The following is a 14,738-nucleotide window of genomic DNA, read 5'->3' as shown; positions in this document are numbered from 1 at the left end:
AGTGCAGAATTCTATCAGACCTTCAAAGAAGACCTAATTCCAACTCTCCTCAAACTATTCCACAAAATAGATATAGAAGGTACTCTACCCAATTCATTCTATGAAGTCACAATTACTCTGATACCTAAACCACACAAAGATCCAACAAAGAAAGAGAATTCAGACCAATTTTCCTTATGAATATCGATGCAAAAATACTCAATAAAATTCTCGCAAACGGAATCCAAGAACACATCAACTCGATCATCCATCGCGACCAAGTATGCTTCATGCCAGGGATGCAGGGATGGTTTAATATATAGAAATCCATCAATGTAATCCACTACAAAAACAAACTCAAGGACAAAAAACCACATGATCATCTAGTTAAATGCTGAGAAAGCATTTGACAAAATCCAACACCCCTTCATGATAAAAGTCTTGGAAAGATAAGGAATTCAAGGCTCCTACCTAAACATAATAAAAGCAATCTACAGCAAACCCCTAACCAACATCAAAGTAAATGGAGAGAAATTCAAAGCAATCACACTAAAATCAGGGACTAGACGAGGCTGCCCACTTTCTCCCTACCCATTCAATATAGTACTTGAAGTCCTAGCCAGAGCAATTCGACNACTAAAGGAGATCAAGGGGATACAAATTGGTAAGGAAGAAGTCAAAATATCATTGTTTGCAGATGATATGATGGTATATATCAGTGACCCTAAAAAGTCTACCAGAGAACTCCTAAACCTGATAAAGAACTTCAGTGCAGTAGCTGGATATAAAATTAACTCAAATAAATCAGTAGCCTTCCTCTACACAAAGGATAAACAGGATGAGAAAGAAATTAAGGAAACAACACCCTTCACAAATCAAGATGAGAAAGAAATTAAGGAAACAACACCCTTCAAAATAGTCACAAATAATATAAAATACCTTGGTATGACTCTAACTAAGGAAGGGAAAGATATGTATGATAAGAACTTCAAGTCTCTGAAGAAAGAAATTGAAGAAGATCTCAGATGATGGAAAGATCTCCTATGCTCATGGATTGGCAGGATTAACATAGTCAAAATGGCCATCCTGCCGAAAGCGATCTACAGATTCAAAGAAATCCCCAACAAAATTCCAACCCAATTCTTCACTGAAAGGGCAATTTGCAAATTCACCTGGAATAATAAAAAACCAAGGATAGCAAAAACTATTCTCAACAATAAAAGAACCTCTGGGGGAATCATCATGCCTGACCTCAAACTGAACTACAGAGCAATTGTGATAAAAACTGCATGTTACTGGTACAGCAACAGACAGGTAGATCAATGGAATAGAATTGAAGACCCAGAAATGAAGCCACACACGTATGGTCACTTGATCTTTGACAAGGGAGCTAAGACCATACAGTGAAAATGACAGCATTTTCAACAAATTGGCAGTTATCATGTGAATCATAAGATATCAGAAGAATGAGAATTGACCCATTCTTATCTCCTTGTACAAAGCTCAAGTCTAAGTAGATCAAAGACCTCCACATAAAACCAGAGACACTGAAATTAATAGAAGAGAAAGTGAGGAAAAGCCTTAAAGATATGGACACAGGGAAAAAATTCCTAAACAGAACAGCAATGGCTTGTGCTGTAAAATCAAGAATTGACAAATGGGACCTCATAAAATTGCAAAGCTTCTGTAAGGCAAAAGATACTATCAACAAGACAAAAAGGCCACTAACAGATTGGGAAAGGAATTTTACCAATCCTAAATCTGATAGAGGACTAATATCCAATATATACAAAGAGCTGAACTCCAGAAATTCAAATAACCCCATTAAAAAATGGGGTACAGAGATAAACAAAGAATTCTCAACTGAGGAATACCGAATGGCTGAGAAACACCTGAAAAAATGTTCAACATCCTTAATCATCAGGGAAATGCAAATCAAAACAACCCTGAGATTCCATCTCACACAAATCAGAATTGCTAAGATCAAAAATTCAGGTGACAGAAGATGCTGACAAGGATGTGGACAAAGAGGAACACTCCTCCATTGCTGGTGGGATTGCAAGCTTGTACAGCCACTCTGGAATCCAGTATGGCGGTTCCTCAGAAAATTGGACATAGTGCTACCGGAAGATCCAGCAATACCTCTCCTGGGCATATACCCAGACAATGTTCCAACTGGTAATAAGGACACATGCTCCACTATGTTCACAGCAGCCTTTATTTATAATAGTCAGAAGCTGGAAAGAACCCAGATGTCCATCAACAGAGGAATGGATACAAAAAATGTGGTACATTTACACAATGGAGTACTATTTAGCAATTAATTAAAAACAATGAATTCATGAAATTCTTAGGCAAATGGATGTATCTGGAGGATATCATCCTTAGTGAGATAACCCAATCACAAAAGAAGTCACTAGATATGCACTCACTGACAAGTGGATATTAGCCCAGAAACTTAGAATACCCAAGATACTATTTGCAAAACACAGGAAGACCAAAAAGAAGGAAGACCAGCATATGGATGCCTCATTCCTCCTTAGATTAGGGAACAAAATATCCATAAAAGGAGTAACAGAGACAAAGTTTGGAGATAAGACAAGAGGATGGACTATCCAGAGACTACCATACCTGGGGATCCATCCCATCATCAGCCACCAAATCCAGATACTAATTCACATGCCAGAAAGACTCTGCTGAAGGGATGCTGATATCACGGCCTCTTGTGAGGCTATGCCAGTACCTGACAAACACAGAAGTGGATGTTCACAGTCAGCTATTGGATGGAACGCAGGGCCCTCCCAATGGAGGAGCTAGAGAAAGTACCCAAGGAGCTGAAGGTGTCTGCAACCCTATAGGTGGAACAACAATAGGAACTAACCAGTACCCCCAGACCTCGTGTCTCTAGCTTCATATGTAGCAGAAGATGGCGTACTCAGCCATCATTGGGAAGAGAGGCCCCTTGGTCTTGCAAACTTTATATGCCCCATAGAGGGGAACGTCAGGGCTAAGAAGTGTGAGTGAGTGGGCAGGGAAGCAGGGTGGGGGGAGGATATAGGGGTCATTCGGTATAGCATTTGAAATGTAAATGAAGAAAATATCTAAGAAAATAATTTTTTAAAAAGAAAGAAACTCACTTTCCAGTGCTGATTGTGATTCAGGCACTATGGGAGATATTGTACATATTTTTAATTCTCATGATGTGAAATTTTTTATTGATGCAGAAATGGGCTCTTAGGTTACAGAGATTCATGCTCAGGTTCATACAACCAAAAACTGGTATATATGCTGTGTGAACTCACTCTTCTTCAATTCCAATGTGCAAATTCCATTGGCTTCTCATAGGATCCACTCTGGTATGAGCTAACATTCCTTCCTGACAGGATTCCTCACACATATGAACTCCCATAGTGATTATCACATAGAAACTAAGGAAAGGCCTATTAAAGACATCACTGGGTTGAATATTTTGCTCAGTGTTTAGCCCCAATGGAAGACAGACTAACATTTAAGCTTTGGGGAATTCTTGTGTTGTGATTTCCTGTCATTTGTACTGTTGATTACTGTAGATTGACTCAATTAAAAAGATTTTGTAATATGGAAAAAGTACATCACTAATTCATGAGATCAATGAATTGGCAGGACAAATTTTCGAAAACTGTGAGGGAGTGGTTATACAAAGAGTAAGGCAATGCAAGTTTCTGCACACCCAAGGCATTTCCTGAAAATAACAAGTGTCAGTTACACTGTGTGTCATTGGGTGTACATTCAGAGATATTGCCAGGGCTTCTGACTTTGTGTCCCTTTACATTTCCATTGTTTCTAAAGCATGAGAAAAAGAATTCACTGAGATACAGATGACCAACTGATGTCTATAAACCTAGTTATTTGTAATGATTCTTCATAAGCATCTTTATTGACAATAGAGTGACCTGAAGAAGCCATTTTTCTAACATAGTTACTCATATTGCAACAGAAAAATGACAATCAGTCAAACTCCCTCAGATTTTAGTCCATGGTCATGACAGAATCAAAATTTCCCTTTCTCTTAATTTTAAAGATGGAGTTACTTTATAAACTATGAAGGCTTGAAATCTGAGAAAAGGTAATGTATAATCCATGAGATCATACAACAAGATCAAGCTATAGTGGGAAGAATTGAGAATGGTATGGTTTGAATGATAGGCTTGAATATTTGAAGGCTTGGTTCCTGGTTGGTGGAACTTTTCTTAAAAAAAAAATTAGGAGGCATGGTCTTGTTGAAAGAGTGTAAAGAAGGTGGGCATGCCAAATGTGCTCTCGCTCTTTCTCTTTCTCTCTCTCTCTCTCTCTCTCTCTCTCTCTCTCTCTCTCTCTCTCTCTCTCTCTCTCTCCTCCCACCCTCCCTCCCACCCTCCCTCCCTCTCTTCCCCTCTCTCTCCCTCTGCTCCAGTACCATGCTTATCCATCTGGTGCCATGTGCCATGACATGATAGCCATGGACTCACTTTCTGAAAGGGTAAGCAAGACCCAATTAAATGTGTTATTTTATAAGTTGCCTTGACATGGTATCTTTTCACCAGGGCTTTTGCCATGGCTGAATTTTTTCAAGTTGTTTAATCACCCGCTGCTTCATCACTCAACCAAAAGCTTAGTAATTTCATGTCACAAGTATTTTTCTTTTTGTATCCCAGATTCTGGTGCTCAAGGACTAAGCTAGAGATGAGCAGAATGTCTCTGGCTCAGATTTCTCATGAGGGACATTGAGGCTTCTGGTCATGCCTCGGTTCTCTCAGGCTCAACTGAGACTGGAAAGTTAGCTTCCAAGTTCAACACACATGATTGTTGGCAGGCAAAACCACTCCACTTTCTGTTGTACACAAGTAGTCACTTCAGGATTTGGATTCTTACCACATGGTCTTCCCTAAAGACTTCTTCCACACATTTCTAACACAATAGCTGATAACTCTGGACAAGGAAAGAAGCAGGGAATGCCTCAGAGAAAAACAGCCCCCCCACACACACACAATGGTAATATCTAAAGTGACATGTCCTCATTCTCTATTTTCCTCATTAAAAAAGCAAATCAGTATGGTCCAAACTTATTGGAGAATATTACACAAGGATGTGAATAACAAGAGGTAGGCATCATTGAGCTCTTGCTTGGAGTTGCCTATCCAGAAGTTCTGAGTTAAAAAATAAAGATTTCTTGGATATGAGAAATATCCAAGATTCTTAAGGCTTTTAGTATGCCAAGAGCATTGGAGCAGAAGATTGGGAAACCTTCTATTACCAAGCTAGATAGTAAATACTTTACAGAATGAGCCTTAAGATCTCTGTTCCAACTAATTCGATTCCACTATACAAAAGAAGCCACAGACCATATGTATACAACTTGATGTGGCCATGCTCCAATGAAGCTTCATTTACAAAAGTAGCCCCGGATGAGAAGATATGCCATTAGCTGATTACTATAATGAATGATTGCCATGAAATTCCTATACAGTTCAATGGTTTAGGACTTCTACGCACTCAGCAGCAGCTTTGTGAATACGGAAAAAAAATGTCAGCTATGGTAAAATGCTTTGGATACACTGGCTGAGATATTTTTTATAAATTTCTTACACACATTCATAGAGAATTCTTTGTCATTTAACATTCTTGAAACTCTGTATAGTGAATCTCATAGAGGCAGATTCTAGAAAATGTTAGGCAACTACCACCATATTTCCACACTTACAATTGGGAACATAGTGTGAAGTTACCTCTTCTGATGAACAGATGATAATTAAATGAACACTAGAATTCTTTTCTTTTTACTTCTTCATTATCACAATCCATGTTTCATCATCCCCGAATTCCACATGCCAATAGAATGTCTTAAACAATGGGTTACCTCTTTCTATACATCTGCCTTACTTTTTTTTTTTAATGTATTTATTTATTATATTTAAGTACACTGTAGCTGTCTTCAGACACCCTGGAAGCTGGCATCAGATCTCATTATGGATGGTTGTGAGCCACCATGTGGTTGCTGGGATTTGAACTCAGGACTTTCTGAAGAGCAGTCAGTGCTCTTAACCCTCTTAACCGCTGAGCCATCTCTCCAGCCCCTGCCATACTTTCTAACTTCCCTCAGCCATAACTGAGCTACAGTTCAGCATCAGTAGCTTGTCCCATTACTTTGGCTGTAGAACCAGAGACCTAAGAATGTCAGACTCAGATGATCCAGAATAAGCAAGCAGAAAATCTACAAATTTCACAAACCTTCAGCAGGGTTGAATTTGAGATTTCTGCCTGTATTGCTTCATCAATACTTATAACGCAGCTTTGAAACTGCTGTTATTGGATCTGTTTTACAAACAAAGAAAGTTCTGGAATGGGTCAGTGTCTTAGTTACCTTTTTATTGCTATGATAAAACAGCCTGATAAGGAAACTTTAAAAAATTATTAACTGTTTTATGGTTTAAGAGGGTTAGATTCCATGATAGCAAAACAAAGGCATAGGGGTAGAAACAGCTGACCAGTAACATCTTAATCTACAAGTAGGAGGCAGAGGGAGGAAACATACCAGAAGGGATTAAACTCTTTTGAAATATAAAAGTGCTCCCCCAGTGACACAACTCCAACCTTGCTATACCCCTCAATCTTTGCAACTAAAGGAGAACCTTGCCCAAGTTAATTCCAATGCTAATTTTCTTATATGTGTGACTACATAAAGCTGGTATCTCAATACACATACACTGTCCTGTTACCATAAATAAAGCCACCCTTTGTACTCTCAAAAGTATATCTAGTCATCTGCCAATCATCATGTCATCCTAGACAGGCAGAGCTTAAGATGTGTCATAGAAATAAATACAACCTGTGGTTAGAGTCCATGATTGTGAACCAGCAAATGCATAAGTATAAGGAGACAGACATACAATGATACATTTACATTTAAGCCATTCTTTGCTTCTATTTCCTTTATGGAATAAATTTTAGTGTAGTTACTCTATGCAGATTTCTCTATAAGATAATAAAAATATAACTTAAAAAAATAAAATACAGGCACTCCTCATGGATGAATAGTGATGCTCTATGTTATGGGTTATTATGTGAAAATTTCATTTCAGGTATAGATTATCTTCCTATTAGTTATCCATCAGGAGAACTCCAGAGCCATTTAAAACAATACCTACTATGGTCATTGTTCTAAGTTACCCTCTGAAGCTACATAGTAAGCCTCAACTGCTGACAACTTCATATAATTTGACTGTAGGACACAGAGAAACCAACCTCAATTTATCAGGAAACTACGGCTGCCTAGTTTCCATAATGCTGGAATGTGATATTTTGGTTCCCGGAAACCAAACCAAAACAAAACAAAAAAGCCGACAAAATGAACAAAACAAATCAATTGTCTTACTCAGGTATGGACCTTGCAGGATACAATGCCAAACTGCAAGGCAAGATGTTCTTTGTGGTGCAATAGTAGTAATAATGTTTATAGGTTTACCAACCACTCTCTTGACTAAATTTGAGACCTGTTCTTTTCTTTTTCTTTTTGATATTTTCTTTATTTACATTTCAAATGTTATCCCCTTTCCTGGTTTCCCTCCCTCCCAGAAACACCCTGTCACATCCTCCCTCCCCCTGCTTCTATGAGGATGTTCCTCCACCCACCCACCAATTCCCACCTCCCAACCTCGATTCTTCTACACTGGAGCACCTGTTGAGCCTTCATAGGACCCATTGATGCCTGACAAGGCCATCCTCTGCTACATTTGCAGCTGGAGCCATGTATACTACTTAGTTGATGGCTTAGTCCCTGGGAGCTCTTGGGGGGTCTGGTTGGTTGATATTGTTGTTCTTCCTATGGGGTTGCAAACCCCTTCAACTCCTTCAGTCCTTTCTCTGACTCCTCGATTGGGGACCCTACACTCAGTCCAATGGTTGGCTGCAAACATCCACCTCTGTATTTGTAAGGCTCTGGCAGGGCCTCTCAGGAGACAGCTATATTAGGCTCCTTTCAGCATTCACTTCTTGGCATCCACAATAGTGTATGGGTTTGGTAACTGTATATGGGATGAATCGCTAGGTAGGACAGTTCCTGGGTAGCCTTTCCTTCATTCTCTGCTCAATACTTTATCTTCATATTTGTTCCTGTGAGTATTTTGTTCTCCTCTAATAAGGAACAAAGCACCTACACTTTGGTCTTCCTTCTTCTTGAGCTTCATGTGGTCTGTGAATCATATGCTGGTTATATGGAGCTTTGGGCTAATATCCACTTATCAGTGCATACCATGTGTGTTCTTTTGTGATTGAGTTACCTCACTCAGGATGATCTTTTCTAGTTCTGTTTGCCTAATCATTTCACAAATCCATCATTTTTAATAGCTGAGTAGTACTCCATTTTGTAAATGTACCACATTTTCTGTATCCATTCCTCGTTTGAAGGATATTTAGATTCTTTTCAGTTCCTGGATGTTATAAATAAGGCTGCTATGAACATAGTGGAGCATGTGTCCTTATTACATGTTGGAGCATCTTCTGGGTATATGCCCAGAAGTAAAAACTATTCTCAACAATAAAAGAACTTCTGGGGGAATCACCATCCCTGACCTTGCTGTATTACAGAGATATAGTGATTTTAAAAAATATTGCAAGAGTGATGTGCTAGGGAAGACAGGATCAATTAGAGGGTGAGGTACAATGTACACAAGTATGAAATATTCAAAAATAAAAATGTAATTGCTGCTTTCCTTCCCTAGAGTGAATTGTAGGGAAATTTCTAGCATTGCCTTGGCTCTCCCTTTGCATATAGCCTACTAGTCTTAGCATGTTGCAATAATTATTTTAATGATGATTACTTTCTCCCAAACAGGGCAGTTTGCCATCTTCCTTCCTCCTCTAGTAGAGATAATCAATACACATATTGTACTTTACAGTTTGCAATGAGCATCACATACATGGCTGTATGTGATTCTTATAAAAATCACGGTGAGACTGCTGAATGTACTCACATCTTAAAGACCAGAGAAGGAACGAATTTGGGAATTTTAATTACTCACTGCAACTCACAGACAGGAGAATCTGGAAAGATGGCACAACTTTTAAGAAAAGGAGCATTCTTGCTCAATCCCCAGTCCTCTATAATATCTTAATCGGGTCATGTTCCTAAGCATTTATGTTTGATGATTAATTGAATTATTAAACAGGATTTAGTCTTTCTCACTGACAATGATCTTTGTAAAATTAGATATTCTTCAGATAAGAAATATTGTAAAATATTTCAAAAGTATATGGAAGAAGAGATACTTACATATATACATATGTACATATATACATACATACATACATACATACATACATACATACACACAGGTTTTAGTATTTGAAATTGGTTCTTGAGCAGCAGAAGCTGTTTTCAAACTCTCTGTATAGCTGAAAATAACCTTGAACTATTGATTCCCCTGCCTTTACCTCCCAAATGCTGGAATGCATTTGGTGAATGCCAGCATATTTATCAGATGTCTTAAGGCTATTGGGAGGAATTGACAAATGATTGAGTTGGGAGTGCTATCTCAATGGAGACTGTTATAGGGAAGTCATGATGATCTAGCAGGCAGAGTTGTTTAGACTTTGAAGGGTGTTCAGGAACAGTAAATTTCCCATTCCAGAGAACATTCTCAATAGGATCTTGGCACATCCTTGGCTAGAAGACAGGAGAAAAAAACAAAAAGGTAGCTTATAGGTTATGTTCCTTTAATTGTAAGAATCTAGGCTTTTTGTTATGTTCTTTCATTTAACTTTTACTCTAGTGTACCTATAGACTCTTTGAGTTGATATGTGGCTAAGCACTCCACAACCCGGACACAAGTGGCCATGGATACTGTGTCTTTGTTCTGTATCTGGGCAACCACTCTTGTTTTGATGCTGAGTTTCCAAGCCTTAGCCTCACATATAGCAACAACAGGTGTAACCCATTTAAAGATGGCTGAATCATAGTACCAGAAATTGAGATTGATATCACTGGACAGACTGACTACCTAGTGACTTCATACTGTAGGAGGGTTTGCTCCCTTCTTGTGGCCCTGAGTCTAGGCATCACCTTCTCAGACAATATGTTCAGAATACTTTTCCAACCTAAGGCAGGAAGTAAAGGAATTATATTCACCCCCATATCTGTTGTCAGATTAATCTAAGTAGTTCACTAGTTCTTTAATCTTGCCATTGAGCTGCTATAGATGCTGGAATCAATACATTTTTAAGTATTTATCTTTTGCCAGATGAGAAGTTTAGCACTGGAAGGAAAATAGGGGATTATAAAAACCCTATTCCAATTTCATAAGTGATGAGTCTAAGGGACAAGTAGGAAACTCACAACTTGGATGTCATGAAAAGTAGATACTAGAATTGATTTTTGTTTTGTCACTCCTACCCCCTCAGATATGCCCTCTGGTCTATGTTCAAGTAGGAGGAACAGCTGTGAACCCAGGTCAGGAGCCAAGAATCAGTCTCCATATAGTAGAACGTATCTTGAATCACAGGACTCTGAGGGTTCAGAGTTCCATGAGGTTAGGTCATTCCTATTTCCTAAGCCCATCTGCTTTGATCCACAAAGGTGGAGATAGTTGGGCATTCAGGTTGTTTTCTTCTTTTTATCAAATAATTTCTTTATATTTCAAATGTTATCCCTTTTCCTCATTTCCCTTCGAAAACCCCCAATCCCAACTTCCCGCCCTCTGCGAATCAACCCTACCACTCCAGCTTCCCTGTCCTGGAATTCTCCTACATTGGGGCATCGAGCCTTCCTTCACAGGACCAAGGACCTCTCCTTCCACTGATGTCTGAAAAGGCCATCCTCTACTACATATGCAGCTGGAGCCATGTGTACACATTTTGGATGGTTGTTTATTCTCTGGGAGCTCAGGGGGTATTGGTTGGTTCATATTATGGTTTCTTCTATGGGGCAGCTGCAAATCCATTCAGGTCCTTGGGTCCTTTCTCTAGCTCCTCCTTTGGGGACCCCGTGCTCAGTCCATTGGTTGGCTCTGAGCATCCATTTCTGTATTTGTCAAGCACTGGCAGGAGCCTGATATAGCTCTTTCCTGAGAAGCCAGTAACCCCAGAGCTCCCAGGAACTAACCCAACCAATCAAAGAGCACACATGGTGGGATTCATGGCTCCAGCTGCATACACAGCAGAGGATGGCCTAGTTGAACATCAGTGGGGGGAGAGGCCCTTTGTCCTATGAAGGCTCTATGCCCCAGTGTGGGGGAATGCCAGGGCCAGGAAGCAAGAGTGGGTGAGTTTGGTAAGCAGAGGGAGGGGGAAAGAGATAGGGGGAGGGTTTTGTTTTGTTTTGTTTTGTTTTGTTTTTGAAGAGAAACCAGGAAAGGGGATAACATTTGAAATGTCAATAAATAAAATATCCAATTTAAAAAAAAAAAGATAGATTCCAGAGAAACAAATAACCCTAATAAAAAATGGGGTACAGAGCTAAACAAAGAATTCTCAACTGAGGAATACCAAATGGCTGAGAAGCACCTAAAGAAATATTCAACAGGTTGTTTTTTCTAAAGATGTAGAGAAGCACTGAGGCTCAGAGGTGAGAAACAGAAGCCTCTGGTAGGAAACCTCTGTGTTCGGGTCCTGGACACATGAGGTTCCCTTAAGTTACCATTATATTTCACTGAGCCTCAGTTTACCTTCTCTGAGCTTTTAGCACACATTACAACTTGCTCTAAGAATCTTGTATATATTTTTGCTATAGACTTAATACTTCTGCTCTGAAATAACTCTTATGTTGCACATATAGAACAGGCACATGAAAGCACTAATGACAGGAAATAACAGTGGTCATAGTAAGGGTTTCATTGCTCTGAAGGAACAACATGACCAAGGCAACTTGTTGCCCTGTTTCCTCATTATGAAGGATTGTATCTCCTATAGAACTATAAGTGAAAATAAACCCTTTCTTTCTTAGTTACTTTTTGTCAGGATAGTCTATCCCAACAGAAAATAGTGAATAGAGAGAGGAAGAGTCATGCCCAGTGAACACTACAGTGTGGTGTGATCTTAAAAGGTAATGTGTCTGCCTATTTCCTCACTATGTTTAAGTCCTATGATGCCTTTACCCATTCTGATCACACTAACCATCATAAACAATGGGAGTGGCACTAGTACATACGAGATGGGTATTGCTCCTGAGTTCTATATAGTAAGAAAGGAGTACTCTTCCTAAACCAGAAGCAGGAATCATTACTTTTGTTTAGAACTCATCAGAAACTGGCTCAAGGGTTTTGCTCTCTCTCTCTCTCTCTCTCTCTCTCTCTCTCTCTCTCTCTCTCTCTCTCTCTCTCTCTCTCTCTCTCTCTCTCTCTCTCTCTCTCTCTTTCTCTCTCTCTCTCTCTCCTATCTGTCTATCTATCAAGTATATACACATGGCCAGTTTATATGTGTACCATGTGTGTATAGCACATGCGGATGTCAGGAGGATGTGGTGTGATCCCTGGAACTGGAGACAACAGATGCTGATGATGGTGCTGGCAACTGAACCCAGGCTCTCTGTAAGAGCAAGAAATGCTTCCTATTCCCATTAAAGCTGGTTTCACTACATCCTTTTAAAAATCCAGTTATCCTTGGGTAATAGAATACCATAGCCTGAGTAACACATCAATAATAGAAACTTGCTACTATTTGTGGTGAGAAGACCAAAATTACATCACTGAAACACTTGGCTTTTAGTCCAGTAAGATACCTTTGTAGAACACAGCCACTGCTCACTTCTTTATGCCTTCACATGAAGGAAGGAGGAAGGGGCTCTCTGAGATCTCTTATAAGGTCTTTAATCCATTTCTGAGAACTCCATTTCCATGACATTATCACCTTTAGGATGTGCTACCTCCAAATCCCATGACATTGGAGAGTAGACTTCAACAAATGAATCTAAGAGGTACACAATTTAACCTACTTCCCTTCTCTTTATCACTATTTGGTGTAATCTTCATCACACCTTAAAGGAACTACATTTGCTCTGTTTATACATATAGAAAACTGGGGCATGTAAAGTTCACGCTGACTGTTAGCATTATGTCTAAAATGTAAAACAGAATTTGTCTCTTCCTAAATGAGCATACTTCTCTCAAAATATATATGTATTATTGAAAATGTATGTAAATATAAAACACATTCCACTTAGTAAGTAATTATATGATGGAATATTATGCACCTATTATAATGTATGTTCATAATCATAGAGGAAATAAATAATGCCAGCAAAATAATGTGATGAGCAACTGATTGGATGTCATAGTTGTATTAAAGGGTTATATTTGTACCCCCAAATTGTAATAGTATAGTTATCATTTTTATTCAGTTTTAATTTTGTTACTTATTATTAATTTACTTAGTTCATATTCTTATAGATAGTATTTGAACTTCCACTTCATATACATTTATATATACAATGATTGACTTGAAAACTCTGTTACCTGTAAATACTTCTAGAACATGGAACTTGTGCGTTAGACCTAAATAAAGATTAATTTAATTTTTAGCATGTTTGTGTCTGCATCTGTGGTTTGAGTCTTGATAAAGCGGAAGGAATATTATTGTGCGAGAACAGAAAAGAATTAATAATTTGACAACATTTAATTATACTTTTAATTTAAGTAGATAATAACCATAGAACCTACTTGCAATGGAGATGAAGATAAAGGAAAATGTACTGTGACCCATCTACATGTTATATAGAAGTGACGAATAGAAAAGTTGATCACGGCCTCAGAAGATATACGTCTTGACTATGCTTTTCTTACCTAGAGTAGTACAGAATAACAGTAACTTCGTTGAGGAAGCTAACCAATCCTGAATAACTAGGAACTATCCCTGAGGGCAGTCAGAACTTCAGCCTGGCCTTTCTAGTCTAGCAGGCTCAGAGGAAAAGCTTTCAGAAACACTTGGAAAGTCATGCTTTGTCTTTTCCTAGTCTTGTGAAGGCCAATGAAGAGACAAGCCATTTGATAGGAATGACAGTAAGAGAAACCCACATGTATTTAAAATGTGGCATTAACAGGGAAAAAAGTCTAACCTATCTTAGGAACAGGAGTACTCTGAAGACAGTAATACTCTTCATTTTAGGGAAAAATTCATTCCCCTATGTTTCTGGGCAGAGAGCCTGTATGAATAAGGTCATAAATGCCATGGCTACTCTGAGGTCATTGTGAGAAAATAATAGTCCTTGACGATAAAAGAACTGCTTAGTCATCAATTCCAGCCCATTTGCCAACAATGAAGAAGAAGAAGAAAAAAAAAAAAAAAACATTTGAAAATCAGACTGAGATTTGGATCTTCAACGGCTCTAGGCAGCTGTATGTCCCCTCCCTTTAATTTAGAAGCAACTTGAAAGAAGTTCTTCTTTCTTAGAACTATACTTTTATTTACAGAATAGATCTCCCCTTTCACACCACCCTAAGAGAGCGGCCTAGCCAAGCTCCTGAAACATGGACAAGAATTATTCATGCAATGCAACGAAAGATAAATGGTCAGGACTGGTGCTGCTGCCACGGCAACCCAGGCCTAAGCCAAACCACAGGTGATACGTTTGAGTCTCAAGATTGCTGAGAATGTTGGCTGGATTTCAGTTTAAGGTTATTTTATTACTACATAAGCAGACCACAGACCAGAGTTGTGAAGGACACATAAGACAGGAATCCAGATGAAGACACACTTTCTACCCTTCTCCAGTTAACCATGGTAGTGGTCTCCATGGTGGTGAGATGGCATGCAGG

This window comes from Mus pahari, chromosome 17 (assembly GCF_900095145.1).
Source record: "Mus pahari chromosome 17, PAHARI_EIJ_v1.1, whole genome shotgun sequence".
Classification (NCBI taxonomy): Eukaryota; Metazoa; Chordata; class Mammalia; order Rodentia; family Muridae; genus Mus; species Mus pahari.
Note: the sequence above shows the minus strand (reverse complement) of the source record.